Source organism: Lepisma saccharinum, chromosome 9 (genome assembly GCF_977018435.1).
Source record: "Lepisma saccharinum chromosome 9, izLepSacc3.1, whole genome shotgun sequence".
Taxonomy (NCBI): domain Eukaryota; kingdom Metazoa; phylum Arthropoda; class Insecta; order Zygentoma; family Lepismatidae; genus Lepisma; species Lepisma saccharinum.
Genome location: NC_139237.1, coordinates 50794931 through 50811957, shown reverse-complemented (window position 1 = coordinate 50811957; position 17027 = coordinate 50794931). Strand labels below are relative to the sequence as shown.

The following is a 17027-nucleotide window of genomic DNA, read 5'->3' as shown; positions in this document are numbered from 1 at the left end:
ACCCAGCCTGTTGGTCACATCACCTTCCCTTACATGTCTTCGGGTCACGGTGATATGAGTGGGGAACAGGATCTTTACCTGTATCTACTTATCGTCGCGTTTAGCTTTAATGGAAGAAAGGTCCGCTAAAGTTACAGAAATGTCAGCTAAAGCAGGGAAATAATGGATCGAAGGGCAATTCAGTCTAGATGTAGTAACAGGGTATCTAATCTACCAGTCAAGAAATTGCGGTCACGAAATTTTGCTATTTTGTTTACAATGTATTGAATTTACATTGTTATACGATACAGTTGAAGATTTGAAAGTCTGAAATTATTTGAGTTGTGGTTAACATTTGTTCACTTTGTATCTTACGAATTACGTGGGCATTCTCCATCTAGAATGAAGTCTGAAGCATTAATTTTTACATGCATTAATAATAATTAAAGTAAATAATAATAAACTCTTGTTAAAGTGCAGTTTCAGTTTTCATCTAACTGGCCTTGTGGTAAGGGGGGGGGTTCATTTAATAAAGATATATACTTTCTTAATTTCCAAATATGCATCAGAAGGGAGTGGTTAAATAAACGTTAATAACAAGGAAACAAATACCAAGAAGAAGGAATGAAAGTTCAAGAATATTTTAATATACACCCTGAGTATCAATATATTTTAATATACACCCTCTTGTCAAATGATGCTCTTCAGTAGCAATTCGTCCCACCTCCACGTATTCCTGAGTATTTTTCTGAACAAAAGCCATTCGACTTTCAGCGAATGCTCATTTGAGCCGTTCGTAAAATTGAAGACGTTGGCAAATAATCGAAGCTGCTAGGACGTTCTTCAACGGTACAAAAATATCTTGACATACGTACATCTCCCAAGGAATGTTTGTGACCTGGTCGCTTGTTTATTTTGCCCTACAAGCAAACGTCAGAAGAATGGAGTTTCTCAGTTAATTAAAAGTGATGGTCAGATTTCAAGGACGTGCAGCCTCTCCCCGAGTGGATACCTGGTTCGCGGAATGCGTTTTCCAGCCACTGAGAGAGGGAAAAAAAATACTTGCCTAAGTGGACAAAGACAGAGAAATTGTACACCTGCTTACGTGTTTTGTCATATATTCTACCGGTATTAGCGTTTACCAGAATCTAAATCATATACGTGTACACACTCCTAACTATACTCTGTCCCAAGTATTTCTGGAGCAGCCGAACGAAAGCAAGTCTCTGCGCAAGTAGTGACGCGAGACGGCTCCACCAATGAACATGTGAGAGGAACGAGATTCATGAGGGGATTGAAAGCGACTGCAGTTACCAGCCTTCCAAGCAGCGTGTACTGCTTCGCTCTGCCCACTCGATTCCCCCTTTCTCTACCGCTATGCGCGGCCTTGTTCCAGAGATAGCTGAGATAGAGTATACTTAGTTTTTCATGAGATCGAGGCGTACAATTGCGTGTTGAATATGTTTTAAGAGGTTAAAACTCATATAAATAACCACAGTTACCGCATGAACTATAAGACGTTTATCGTAGTACCAACAGGTGGCAGCATAGGTGACATATTGTGTAATACAGAGTTATCTAAAACTCCCATAGCTATTAACTCCGATCATCCCATTCAAAAATACTGTAAAATACATTTTGACCTCCTATTTTATAAATTCAAACAGAATTTAATTTTTTTTGTCCAGTATACGAACAGATGAAAAGAAATGCATATAAATATTTGCACAAGTTATATTTGAAATAAGTCACAAGGATTATATAAAAATGAAACAGTTTTTTAAGTGGTCCTTCTAATGTTAACTTTGCCTGACACATACGTATTGCTCATTTCAGATCTGTTTCCACCTTCGTGCGGAAAGCAAAGATTTGGGTAACTTACTATTGTCATCACTATTATTTTTTTTAATGAAGAGGATTATTTTACAAGTATACATGGCTTTATCTAAAGATGTTATTTACTTCTCGTACATATATTACTTTAGGTTCTAATATTATTGAACAGTGGCGTACCTAGTGGATGGGAACTAGGAGGAGTTTTAACTTTAACACCCCGTTGGTAAAAACCGCCACTAAGGTTCAGCTGGTTATTTTGATTGATTTATTTTACTTAGCTTTTCTTCAACTTTTGGCCAATCGAGAAGATGAGGATGAGTAATGACATAATGAAACTGACGAAATAACACTCACAAAGAACACCCATGCCGGGATTCGAACCCGGGACTTCTGCGCTATCTACTCCGACACGGAAACAGACCAGAACTGAGCCTGTTTGAACATGAATTGCACATAAAACATGTCTTACGACTGTATGCAAGCAACAGAGGAAACAGTTTTGAAAAGTAACCTTTTACAAAAAAAAGTTTTTCGTTCGAATTTATTTCTTAGAACTATTTTCCTCGGACACGTCTCCACAAATGTTATCCCTATCTCTCTTCTTTCATTGAGTTTTCTTTGTAGCAGCTGCTCCGATAGAAAACCCATCAAAAAAGAGAAACTCTTAATTTTCCTTGCATTTCTCATCGGTACATCGAAGAAGATGGAAAGAGGAAAGGGACAAAAAGAAGATGAGCCGAAAAACAAGGACGCACGGTTGTAATTAAAGAGAAGTATCGGTCCACTGCTTCTTTTCCATCTTCCGCCACAAAGGGCGCCTCTCGTTAATCTATTTACAGAATCTTTTCTTAGAACATTGTGGAAATGTTTATCGATTTCCCTCCATCCTCGTCTCATCCTCTCCCCACTCCACTTTTTTTTCTCGCAACGGAGAAATTAAAATCCCGAAAGGATCTTGTCTCTAGTCACGTGACAGTTCAAAATTTCCGAATTGCCTTCCAAAGGGGCTTTTTTTCCTTTCTCGTTTTTTATAGATCGTCTTTGAAAATAATAAAAGGTTATGCTTTGTTTAGAAACTTAGGATGTGAAGGAAGATGAGGATAAATTCGGGATATCGTCCTTTTTCGTTTCCTGAAAGAGAGAATTGTTTCGTTTCCCTTGTAACCTTCTGGTCATGAAAAAGCTTGCATTGCAAAATTAGTGAGCAATGAAGGAAAACAGCGTTTCACTCAGTGGCGTTAGGACGGGAATCACAGGGGTACGTTGAACACCCAATTTGTGGTTGGTAGTACATTAGTTCCCTAAATCTTTTGATCTAAATGCCATTGTACCTTCCAAATAATTTGACAGACGGTACGATGCTACCATCAGGACTTGCGTGCATAACAAGAATAGTTGTGTAGAATATGATAAGGAATTCCTTTGCTTTGGAGAGTACAACGTCAGCTAATACAGGAACCTGAACGTCATATAGCTGCACCGTAATTGACTACTATCTTAGTAAAGCGAGGAGCTGATACAGGTAAACTTTATAGAGCTGCCTGCAGATGGCAGAGTTGAGCAGCAGTAGGGAGAGATTCAAGATGCTTCCCTTCAAAGAATCTTGTTTTTAGTAGTTAAAGGCCACATTTGCCAACATTATATCACTATCCAAAAGAAACAAAAATACACAACCTGTTATACTGCAGAATGATATAGTCAGATTATTTTAAGAACATCTCTAGCTTATAAGTCATAACAAGAAAACGGATTTCGAAGTGCAGCTGGTAACTTTCCAAATATAGCTGTTTACTAACCGATTGTTTGAGATATGTATTTTAGGGCCTAAAATCAAGTAAAATGAACACGCTTTATTGCACCTTTTTTTTGAATTTAGCACTTTTATCCTTTTCTTACTCCTCTTTGATGATTCAGCACTTTTTAGTCCTTCCTTTTATTTCATGTTTTGTTAAAAAATTGGACAGAAACATAAATGATTTTCACTCTTCAGGAGCAGCCACATAAAACCCTATTGTCTCATTTTGTAGAGCCGAACAAGAGCAATAAAATGATATAATATAATCATTGCAGCCCCAATAATTCCCAAGATAATGTAGCAAAACCCGCGAGAGAAAACCCAAACTTCAACAAAACCTATTCGGCAGAACCACAGATCTCTATGCGGTCCGCGCGCATTATATACAGAAGTTGCAGAAAAAGAGAGCATTGAATAAATGTATTTTAGCAGCACCTTTTTAAAAACATTTTCTGAACATTTTTTCCCCTTTCCAGACCATAATTTTGCACCTTAAAACCCCTTCCCTAGTCATAACACAATCAACAGGCAACATCGTGTTTGACGTCAGTGCGGAATGCCTTCGTTGTTAGGTAAGGCTTCTTAGGTTTAGTTCTCTTAACATACATAATACATTTTTGGTCAAGCCCAGATAAAATGGCAGTGTATTTATGGTAAGTGAACTTCGGTGGCAAGATGGAAGCTAGGCCAATAACGGACTGTCGTTGTAAGTGGGGCTTTGTTCAGTTTAAAATTAGTAAACATACCTGAATTAGCCCTGTCTAGTTCGTTGCACTTTGTGACTCTCTCTGCATTCGCACGTCTAGTTGGCTACATGGTTCAGCACCGACTAGCCTACTTTGTTGATTTGGTTTCAAGTATGTATTTGGTGTCTGCACCACTTGCACCAGGTGCCTGCAGTCTCGTATCACTCCTTGGTTTCGTGTTGAAGCCAGTGGGTGGAGCTTATGGTCTGAGTAAGATGGCCGCATGCTGCCGCCCGCATCTACTTCAACAAATGACTTCACAGACAGAAGAACATCGCATCGGCTGCTGCAAGCGCATGCAGGCTGGAAGGAGCTTGGAAGTAGGCTCCAACTATAAACGAAAACTCAAGGTCTACTTTACACTTAAATACTACAAAACAAACTATTACTAGCTTTATTTGCTTCTGGAATATTATTCCGTCAGGTTTCCTGTCGCTTCTGTTAGTACATCCGTGTGTTGAGCAGGCACCATTGCTTCCTAAATCTTATTCAAAAGTACACAAAATTACATGCTTTCTTAAGGCGCCTTCGAGTGTTTTGGTCTGACTTCTCCGGGTCTGTCACGTGACCCGGCTTCAGAAAAATCGCGCGATGCTTGCTCCTCCTCCTTCTTAGCTCCATGGTTTGCATTACCTTCTGGATCGGTGTGGTGTATGATCACGTGGTGCGTATTAACTAATCAAATGAACGTTTGAAGCAGCATACAGGCATTTGTTGAATCATCTGAACTTTAACACCGCTATCCGTCTACTTCGATGCATTCCATTTCTTTGCACCAGCCTGACACGCGTAATTACAAACCCTATAGTACTGCAGAACCTCCAGCGATATTTGGCTACTGATTGGCTGCCATTCCGGAAGTTGATGCAGCGTTCCTTCAAGTGAACGCTAGATGGCAGGGTTCAAATTAACAGTGTAGATTTCAGATATCCATCCCAACAAGATAAGAAACCCATTTACACTAAGGGTATTTTTTTAGCAAAATTATTTAAATTAATGTTTTAGAAGACAGCAATCAGAACTTTTCTTCAAGTGAATGATTTTTCTATTTAAAGTCACATCAGTGCAAACATTGTAACTACGAATGACTATTGAGAAAATTATGTATATCCAACGTATAGCATTTTAAACATTATATTTTATTATATAAACGTATATTTCTTAACATAATTTCGACAATCTGTTGACAAACTTTATTACAATATAATCACAAGTCTTATTTTTCCATACTTTTTGCAGTAAATGAAGAAACAAGGAACAATGGACACGGAACATAAACACTTCCGGTGCACACAGCCAATAAGAAAGTGTTATATACCTCTGGTTCTGCAGCACTGGGGGGTTTGTAAATACTCGACCGGGATACAGCGAACTGCACGGTGCTATTATATCTTACGTACAGTTACCAGCAATAAAATTATGACACTTATTCTTAAATACTCGCTACCTTGCATGGTTTTAGGCGTGTTGCCTAACTTTATGCCGATGATCGGCATAGTGTCTAGCAACACACACGACGCATTGTGGGAAACGAGTATTTCAGCATATATATATATATATATATATATATATATATATATATATATATATATATATATATATCAGTTCTATTACCGGTGACTGTACATATCGTAAAGGGTTCAAGACGGGGAATAGCTTTGTTAACAATCTATCTTCCTAATTAGCGCTGTGGCAGCCCAGAACCTCTTAATTACGCAGCGCTATTAGCGATAATTGTCCTGTTCTTGCTTCGTCTTAAGGAAACGCTGGACTCAGCTGTTCTGGAAAAGAATGGAAACCTGGAGTATTGCTGGAATGGCCGAGGCGATAACAGTCAGCAGTAAACAACTTCGAATTCGAGAAATTTTGCTGAGACCGATAAATACGAAATCTGTGACTTTGCAGACGAGTCCAGTTCGCTAATTCCCTCGACTAAGAACTCCGTGTTTACTTCTCTACCGAGACCAAAATTCTGTTTTTTTCCCTACTACCCTCACCTTCCTCCCCCTTGTTGCCACCCCCTTGCTCTGCCTTTCCCCCTGAATAGCCGGTGATTACATTGGGGGGGGGGGGGGGCAAAATTGATCAAGAACAAACACGCCAAATGAACATCGAAAATTGCTTTGTCTGTTTGTTAGTGTGTCGGCTGCAGCGGACGAGGTGCATTCTGGGACGTTGTCAAGCGTGTTGATTTTGTCGCCAGCGGTGGCGAAAAACAACACCGCAGTTGGTGGGGACGTACAAGGGTTGAAACTAATATTGAATGCAGATTACTAAAGTTTCCAACCCCTCGGTTCGGTACAGAACTCTATAGTATGCCCTTTAACAAATGTCATCTGTGCCGCTAATACATTCTTCATACTCATGATATAGTAACAAGACATTTTTTAAATCAGTTCGCCATACTTCTTTACCGGAAGAATTTCTTAAGAATCAAGGCATTGTAGTCACCATTTTCATACATTGTAACCGCATTTACATTTTTGTATATCAATTATAATTATTGTATATTAATGAACATAATAAATCTTAATGCCTAAGTTCTCGACTAATCAGCACTTATTTAAAATTTGACATAACAATTTACTAACCGTTAACTAAACTAATTCGACTTACACTATGTCCAATCACAACTACTTGAACTAACCTGAAACAGCATTGGTCACTTTTTCGAACACCTGACACACGAGATTAAATACGTGGCCTGTTCAAAAAAGACCGGACTTTTGCAATACAAACTTTATTACCGCAACTACAATATTACACATGCTTGTCCCGTTCTAATTACTCCCCCATGCTTGCAATGCAGTGTTCCCATCGTTTCTGCCAATGTTCGGACGCCTCCTGAAATGCGTTTTCGGGGATAACTCTCATGTGTGTTGTTGCGTTCTGCTTAATTTCGTCTACACTTGCAAAATGACATCCTTTCACGGTTAGTTTCAACTAGGGAAAAAAGTCCGCAGGGACCAAGTCTGAAGAGTAAGGTGGGCAGAAAACGACGGTTATCACATGAGCAGTCAAAAAGTGGCCGACAAGCAGTGATGTGTGACTTGGCGCGTTGTCATGGTGCAACACCCAACTTTTTTTTTTTTCACAGCTAGGCCTTTCTCTGCGTACAGCATCCCTCAAAATTGTGACATGACCCGATCCTGATGTCGACTTCCTCAGCAACCTCTCTGACAGTCAAACGACGATTTGCACGAATGATGGACCGAACAGCATCGATGTGTTTATCGTTTGTTGACGCCGAAGGTCGTCCCGATCTTGAATCTTCCTCGATCGCTGTTCTGCCTTCTTTGAAACGCTGAAATCACTCATGACACTGCAATCGGCTCACACAGTTCGTCCAAAAGGCTTGCTGAAGCATTTGCCAAGTTTAAAGCAAATTTTCACACAAACGCGCTTCTCCGCCTTGTCCTTCATCTTGACTTTTCTGAAGTGAACGCGACGAGAGACGTATTTACTTTGGTGTCTCTAACCGGGCTACTGGTGAGCGTAGCGTGATGCGGCAAGCGACAGTGTGTTTATGAAGGTGACCGCTAGAGACTGCCACTTTGGAACTCACTACGAACAATGGTTCGCGCGCTATGACAAAAGTCCACTCATTTTTTGAACAGACCACGTACTACTTGTAAAAACCTCCTCTTGTCAAAAATACTTTCATGGCATGCGGCACTGTAGAGCACGCACATGTAATATCGATTTTACAAAAATGTTCTCTTAGTCTTAACACATGGTCACAAGCTTACGCTGAGATGCAAGTGTTACAACTCTATATAATTGAGTAGCTGGACATCTTGGATTAAATGTATAATGTTCTTGGAATATTATGACGGCAATTCTAGTACATTACGCATTACATTTCTGGTTCCTCAGAGATTGTTGTTGTTTGCACATTAATATGTGCATGTATTCTAATCCAAAATTGTATTATTGTATTATTTGGCTTGCGAAATTTTGACAACAATTTTAAAGAAAGATTCTTAATTTTTTCATCCAGTGTTTCTTTTAAAGTGCGAAGTATTTAGATCGAATATATATTAGTGGAAGCAGAGTTTAGCACTAAACGAACGATACTATATGCTGTAGTGAGGCTATTTATGGTGGTGTATCATAGGTTCTGTTTTTTACTCTACGTCACCTGTCAGTTGGAAGTATAAATGCTCCTGTTGAAACAATGTACAGTGGGATCCATGAGAATTACCGTGCAAATTGTCCATCACCATGTTCGTGCACTTTATTTGAGCCACTAAGAGCTTCAAGAATTAAAAGAAAACTCAAAATAATCTGTAGATAACTTCTTCACCAGCATACATAGAAATCCATCGCTTAAAAACACACAGGATGTACGAAAAAAATTAATGAAAATAGTCATGGACAATTTGCAGTGTAATACTAATGGATCCCACTGTACAAGGAATACAATTCCACCCTCTGACTCGTTCTGATAGTGGACCTTTTAAATCTCATTGTCCGCCACTGAGCGAATATTTTTTTCCATCCTAAAAGCCGTAGAAACGTAGTGCATACAACTTAATGTATGAGATGCAAGGACGTTAACTCACATGGAAAGCTTATATGCTCGAGAACGGTACAGTTAAGGATTAGCAAGCTTCTGTTGTGGGGACGACTGGCCTTTATATTTAGCTGCCGACAGGTGAATTGATTCAGCCCTGCGTTTTGCTCGCACGTGTAGTTTTCGTAACACGATAGTTCAAGCGAGCGACGATGTGCTGGTCTTTCTCACGCACTTGAATTCGCATCGTTTGAGCACTCCATTATAGTGAGAGCTGACAACAAAAACACCAGGCGGCAGCACTCGTAGCTGATATTCTCAGGTGGCAGATAGGAAGCGACTCCTGGTGGAATGTAAAGTACTCATTTCGAAACAATTTCTACAACCACAACATGCACCACCGATATTTTGTGGCTGTAACGTTTGAGTGCTAGAATTTTAAAAATATGTTAGAATCACAATTCCACCCATAGTCTGTGGCTTGGAAGTATAATTTCTGCTATTTCAAAGAATGTTTTACAATCACAAGAGTCACTGCCCAGATTCTGTTAATAAGAAGTATAACTTATCTTACTTTGATAAACGTTCTACAACCATAAGTGCCACTGTCCATATTCTGCCACTAGGAAGTACAAATTCTCTTATTTTAAAGAACGTTCTACAACCACAAGAGTTACCGCCCACATTTTGCCACCAGGAAGTATAACTTCTATTCATTTGAAGAACGTTCTACAACACAAGAATCACCGCCTACATTCTGCGAATAAGGAAGTATAGATTCTCTTATTTCTATGAACGTTCTACAACCACAAGAATCGCAGCTGCGAATAAGGAAGTATAGATATCTTATTTGAACAACGATCTACAACCACAAGTGTCACCGCCCACATTCTACCATTACAAAGTATAGATCCCTAATTTTGATGAACGTTTTACAACCATAAGAGTCGCTGTTCATATTCTGCCACTAGAAAGTATAAATTATTTTGAAAAACGTTCTACAGCCACAAGAATCACCGCGCACATTCTGCCACTCGGAAGTATAAATTCTCCTACTGTGAATCACGTTCTACAGCAACAAGAATCACCGCCCGCATTCTGCGAATAAGGAAGTATAGATTCTCTCTTTTTTTTAGATCGTTCTACAACCACAATAGTCACTACCAACATTACATCCCTCGAAACTAAAACTGTAACTGTTTAAAGTATGTAGCACAACAGTGCTACCAGCTGCTCCCTGCCTCTTATATCTCTTGTCAAAAATTCCACAAAATCTTAGCTACTAAACTGAATTTTCTCTCTTTGTTATTGGCTTTTTGCTTTCCATAAATATACGGGAAGTATTTAATCTCTGTTTGTGATTGGAGATGTTCTCGAGTTTCCATGGAAACCTTACAATCTGACACGTTTGCTGTTAGGAAAATAACAGAAGCTAATGGAAGCATCATTTTCTCCAACACATTCTCTGGCCTTTATCGGACTTTTTCCTGTTTCTTTTTCTTTTCTCCTACGAGGGAAACCTCCCACGGAAAGAATTTGTCATAAAACTCCTTTCTTTGTCCCCAACATTGGCAACAGCTTTAAGAAACTTTTCGTGAGACGGCAATTGAAAAAGGGAAGGGGAAAACGAACACCCGAAGTTGAAGCGTTATATGGTGAGATCTTCAAAGTTGTTAAGAGGATCGCTTGACATTTTCCATGGCTGACAGATCCTGCTGTTTCCGTAGCCATGTTTGCACCTTATTGGATGCGGATCCATTGTCATCCGAGTTCCCATGGCAACCCGTGGTTTTGGTAAGGAACAACAACACGAGAAGGTGTCGGGAAGAATGCTGCAGGGCGGTTTCCAGAACGGAAAGATGAGGCGTAGGAGAGATCCGAGCGAACATCCTCTGTGTGTGATGTCTCTGACGACATCTCTGGAACAAAACTCAGTGTTCCTTACTCTGCTTGTGGACATTGTTTAAGATACTACCTTTACACACACACAATTAAGTCTTTTTACTGGACACTGAAAAGTGTGTTTCAGTCGCTAATTATATAGATTCAATGTGTGAAGGTGAAGTGTCAAGTACAGTTGAAAGTGAAAGTGGTATACAAAGGAAATGATTGTTTCGCAATTCATTGCATTTGAGATTTTGATTGGACTATTAGTGTACAAATACAGTATATGCTAGATTGAGTTCACTTGAAACTTTCTAAGCTCAAATAGCGAGATTGGATCCAACCCATGACTTGCTCTTTACTGTACTATTAAAGCAAAATACCACATTAAGCTATAAATGTCACTGTAGCACAACCACAACCACAATCTGTCACTTGGAAGTAAAAAGTCTCCCATTTTAACCATGCAAGAATCACAAGAATCATCATTAGCCACTTCACTATGATGAAGGACACGTGCGTATGCAGGGAAGAGCTGATGATGCCACAGCCCCTCCAGAAATTTTGAGAAAATCAAACTTTTCAAATAAAAATTCGTTGATAACTCTAAAAAAACGAAAGGTGTAAATGTTACCTTCCTTAAAATAACCCCCGATTACAATATTTGTAAATTTTAATACAGTGAAAAGCTCCTAATATATTAAATATTGTGTATCCCGCCTCCTAGAACGATGCTCAGTCTTCGTACGTCAGTGATGGAAGACTAAGTCTGTGTTATGTCGTAGCACATTCTACAGTAACTGTTCATGTCCGACATATCGCCCTTGTGGTGATAGTGTTAGAGAACCATTTGTGTCACTGCTGGTTTAACTTTAATCTTTGCCCGCGATTCTAATTCTAACTCAACCGGTAGATATGCAACCGTAGCTTGACACTGGCGTAGATTTATGTTGGCATTAAATCTACACAGGTTAATCTAATGCTAAGGAAAGAGGTTTAGTTGCAATTACAGCAGGTTGGCAACTATTGGAAGTTTTTTTTTTTTTTTTTTGGAAGGGTCGAAACTGAAATGTAAGAGAAAGAACGGGCAAGAAAAAATCTATACCATAACGAGCAAAAACACAGGAGGAACTAAAAAATGGTATTTTTCGAGCGAGAGTTTCCGGGAGAAAAATGCCAGCAAACGCTACAAAATAAGGGACTCCATTTAACCTGATGCCTGGAAGGGGATATAATGGGAGCGAACTGGACTGAAATAGGGACATCAGAAGGGAAGACGTTGAGAGAGTGAAAAATACCGACTGGGAGGGAGAAAATGAAACTGATAGTAAGCTTAAAAAAAAGGAGAGAGGAAAAAAGAGAATCTTTTCGATCCGAACACGATGATGAGGGCGCGGGGGGAAGAGAGACGAAATACGAAGAAGAAGGGGGGAAAAGGCTTGGAGATGAATCGCCTCCTTCACGCATTTGACATCGACGCTTTAACTTCATACCAAGACTTGCGGAGAGGAAACGCGAGCTAACAGATCCATTACACACGAGTTCCAAATTCGATTCCTGACTCTGGTGCTGCTGTTTTCCATTTTGTCTCCCGTAAAGGGGTCCATTTGCGAACAGAATATTAACGAAGTTTGAGACCAATTTATTCTGCACCTTATCGACGTGTCGTCTTGTGTAAGTGGCACCCTCTTTCAATCACATTAGCAAGTAAATCAGAAAAGCGACTACGCAGTGTCCTGTTTCCAGATGTTTGGCAGTGTAAAGATTCCCCTGTGCATGGGAGCACATGCCATGAAGGCATATGAGGTGATTTCGAGGCAGAGCTCCACATATTCTTGATCTCGGCCATAGTTGGAATCATGTGATCAGCATCACGCCCGGCTTCATTTCACCCCACAGGTACCCTTTGATACAATGCTGGGTGAGCCTCGGAGCCGCGTAGAAACAGGGAAGTGACTGAAAAATTTGGTCATATGCCCCGAGATTCGAACCCGGGGCTTCCGTATGGTAGCCAGATGCTCTACCAACTGAGTTACCGCTGCCTCAGGCAGTTTTCCACACACTTCTCTCTCTCCCTCTCTCTCTCTTTCTCTCTCTCTCTCTTTCTTTCTCTCTCTCTCTCTCTCTCTCTCTCTCTCTCTCTCTCTCTCTCTCTGTGTTTTATTTGAAAGAATTTACCAGATAATAGATTATATTAAACTAAGGGGATAGTATGCTGACATCGAAAAGCCTTCCTATTAATCGAACCTTCAAGCTACTAAAATTTTGTTTATTGAAATTGAAGTATGTCCTTCCTAGTCCAGTCATATTGGTTAAAATTTATTAGTCTTACCTGCAGAAATTCCGATCTGCGTGATGGAGTGGTTAGCACAGATCACTACGACGCCAGAGGTCCCGGGTTCAGAATCCCGGCCTGTGAATGGGTGTCTTTTGTGGGTCCCTTCACCAATTCCACTCATCTTCGTATTTGCGATTAGCCATACGTAGCAGATAGCGAAGTAAAGTAAGCCGAATCAATCAATCAGGCAAGACATACAGAAATATATTAAAGGGAAGATTTTGCGTCTGAATTGTACTTGCACCCAGAAAAAATCAATACTTAGACATGCTGTCCTATGGCTGCATCTTTGAAAATGGCTACCATTTTTTCGTGTTTCACTTAGTCACAAATTGTTGCAAATATCTAGATGATTCAAACGAAAGTTGAATACTCATATTTTGATACTACTATTTTTTTGCACGTTTTGGCCTTTTGAGCTTCATTACAAACACACACACACGCATGCCTTACCCAGGATTTGAACCCGGTAGACCTGGCTTCGTAACGCGCTACATTATGCTCAAGTGGGTTAGTAGGGACCGGTGGCCACAGTTTAAAGTGAGTTCCGAACCACCGTGCAATGTGCTTCCAACTCGATTCGAATCCGGGACGTCCGGCGTTGTACCACGTTACGTTGACCACTTCTCCACTGAAGTCGGCTAAGGTTGCGTTTCTCTTGGTTTAACCATGCTTTAAATCCAGGCTATGCTCAAAGAGGGTCATCAGGATTGAGCCCATATACTGGGCAATATGCCTCCACCGGGGAACGAACTCAGGATAGCTTCGAGGAGGTCCACAGACTGGTCCACATATTGTAAATCAAGGTTAAACAAGCAAAGGATAGAAGGAAATATGCTACTGTTATTCCCTTGCACTATCTATTATGGATGCCTGAAACGCACTAGACATCGAGAGATCGTCAGCATATAGCTCGGCGGAGGGAAGATCTTTTAATACTCCCGAGCGGTGGCGTGCGTTTCATTTCGAAAACCCATAAACGTCGCTCCCGAAACAGAGACCATTAAATCAAGCACCGCTTATACACCCGAAAGAGGTTGACTTGACAATAAAGCATGTAGTTGCTTCGAGTTTCCCCCACTTTCATTTATGGGCGAGCGGAGGGGGAGACGCTCCTGCATCGCTAAATTAAAAGCCTCATAGGTGTGATAAAGCATCCCAGGCTCTGCCACTTTCATAAAGAAAAGTGCAGACAGGCATTACTGGGTAAAGCCCAGAACGCTGTTCCCGGAGTAGAGTGCAAACGCGGAGAAGGTCTTTGTAATTTATCGATTGCGGGAGGAAAAAATACTCTTAGACGAACATGCATGAACACCTAAACGCATACACGTTCAGAATGTAAGCATGTATATTTTTCGTGTCCAAGGCCCAACTGTGACGTATGAACAAGCAGGTGTTACAAATCGTCTTCTGTACTGCTTTAGGGCATTTGTCAGCAAGGGTTTTGTCCGTCCAGCTGTCTCAATGTATCTCGGAAACTAAAAGAAGAAATTTGGTGGATCCCTGAACTTACCAAAGGGAAGTTCAACGTAATAATACAAACCAACTCAGTCATGTTTGGCCAGGACAGACAGCAACCGATCTAAATTGGCCTGTGGATATTTCATAAAGCAACAAACACGAAGTTCCTAAATTTTGCGAAATCGAAGACATGGCAAAGTCAGTCTGTTCTATTTTTGAGTAATGTCCCAATATTTTTTTTATACCAATCAAGCTATGATTAAGAAATTTAAACGACATGTACAGGCTCGACCAGGACCCGAACTCAAGTATCTGGCATACCTTGCAATGGAGATACTGAGCTGCTGAGCTAGCCAGGGTTCGAGTCCTGGTCTAACGTGCATATTTGTTTGAAATACGTAGCACATATCTTGTGTGTACTAAAAGTTAAGGTTAAATTGGGATATGTTATGAGTAGAATGAACTCACAGTAACTAATTTGTTGCGAGATGAATATTTTAATCTCCTGTCCGTTTCATTGTCCTAGCCCCAACATAAAGACGCTAAAGTAACTATGTGCATTGATAGAACCCTACATGGTACCATTTTCTACGAGACAATTTTGATCTACATATCTGTCGAAATACATCTGCGAGAGCGAAACAATAGAAAGTCAACAATGAGTATCTTATTTAATTGTCAATATATCAGAAACAATTGACGAAGCAAACATGCAATTCCGATAACCGGAAGATCAATGAAGCCGTGTGTAAATGATGAAGTTAGCCTTGAACAACGTATTGAATTCCATGCTTGAAGTAAATGACGTCAGAGCTCAGGCCAGGTTTCTCCTCGAATTCATGATTAACGTTCAAGAATCCTTGTTTAGGAACTGTTCTAAATAAATCCTTTCAATACGCTGCCCACCAATCAGAGAGACGTACAATTGAAATCGATTATCGGAAGAGATAATCGAGGCACAGAATGCTATTCATTTGTATTCTGTGACGAAGAGATAGCGACAAAATATTTGGTTGTGGCTTGCGATAGTAGAAAGAGGAGTCGAGAAAAATTCTTATCTTTGTTTATTTAATAGTGATTATACAACAAAGAATAAATTATATTTGTAGAGCAGTGAATAATGTGAGAATACATGATATTCGGAAACCTGCCGGAAAATATAATATTTTTGTGATTATGATCTTAAATTGTATTTTAAATAAACAAAATGAAAAAAAAAACAACCCCTGCGATTACTACTGATTGTCTCTGGAATTACAGTTATAATACATGGAAAATATACTCTTTCGAGTTTTTAATATGCATCGTGTTATGAAAATAAAAGTATATTTCTTATGGGTACACACTGACACTGCGATCATTCGAAAGAAATGAAAAACTGTTGTCCATTTTTTCTTTGATCATAATCTTTGAAGATTTCCATTAAGAACGGTCCTCAACATCTCTCAATTTGTATTCTTTGTCACGAATGCTCCATCTATTACAATGACAATTGAATCGTGTATTCAACTGTTATAAATATTCTTGTTGAGCTCTCATGAATAATTCGACGAAGCAATAGGCATCGGTAACAGGGTAACTACTGAGAATAGAGAGGCAAAATTTGGTACAGCAACAGAACTCGAATTAGCACTAACGTATCCTAATATGATAATGTTTCGAATATGTGTTTCTACCTACGTAGAAACGGATCCTAGAGGAATTATCTTCATACATGAATGACGTGAAGCCTACCAAAGGGCACACACTCCATCCCTTCATGGAATGGATACATGAGGCTGAGCAAGTGACCGGTTTCGAATGCATCAAAGCGACCGACAGCTTCCATAACTCCAATTAATTTTTTTTGCCATGTGAAATTAATCACCGCACCTGTACACCTAGGCTTTGTTCTATTTCATTTTTCCGCCCCTTTCCCCCCATCTCTCTTTCTCTCTCTGTCTGTATGGGTGTGTGTTTGTGTGTGTCTCTTCTATACACGCACCTACGCGCAAAATTCCCTTTGAACCGGTGTATAATTAAAGTGAATGCTTTGTTGGACGAAATATACGTCTGGTTTTAGTTTCGGCAGGAATCTGTACGAGTGAATAGCGAACACAATGAACCACTGGCATTAGAAGCGAGGAACAGTGGCATGGGGGGGTAGAAAGGTAATGATTAGTGGCGGACGCGGAGGGATGCGCTCTGTACTCGTGTGTGTCATTGTTGTCCTCCATTCCGCTGCTCACTTTTCTACCACCTAAACCCCTCTTCCCCTCCCTCTCTTTGTTGGTTTGGGTCATTGAGAGAATGGCATCGAACACCGATTGGAGATGAAGCCTGAGAGATTCGTCTGCAAGTGACAATGTTGACCGCTGCCTGTCCGATGTGATAAGCTCGCAGCATGAACCGGTATAAGCTCTTGTTACTCTCGGAGGCAGTTGGACGTGAGATTATGTACGCTATCTCCTACGCCGCATTTGGCAATCTCCC

The 17027-nt window shown here is 40.1% G+C and overlaps 1 protein-coding gene across 2 annotated transcripts in view; it reads left to right on the top strand.

Moving 5' to 3' along the window:
* The window catches only part of bru3 (CUGBP Elav-like family member bruno 3), a 725341-nt gene that overhangs the window by 42816 nt on the left and 665498 nt on the right, over positions 1-17027 (top strand). The window lies entirely within an intron of this gene.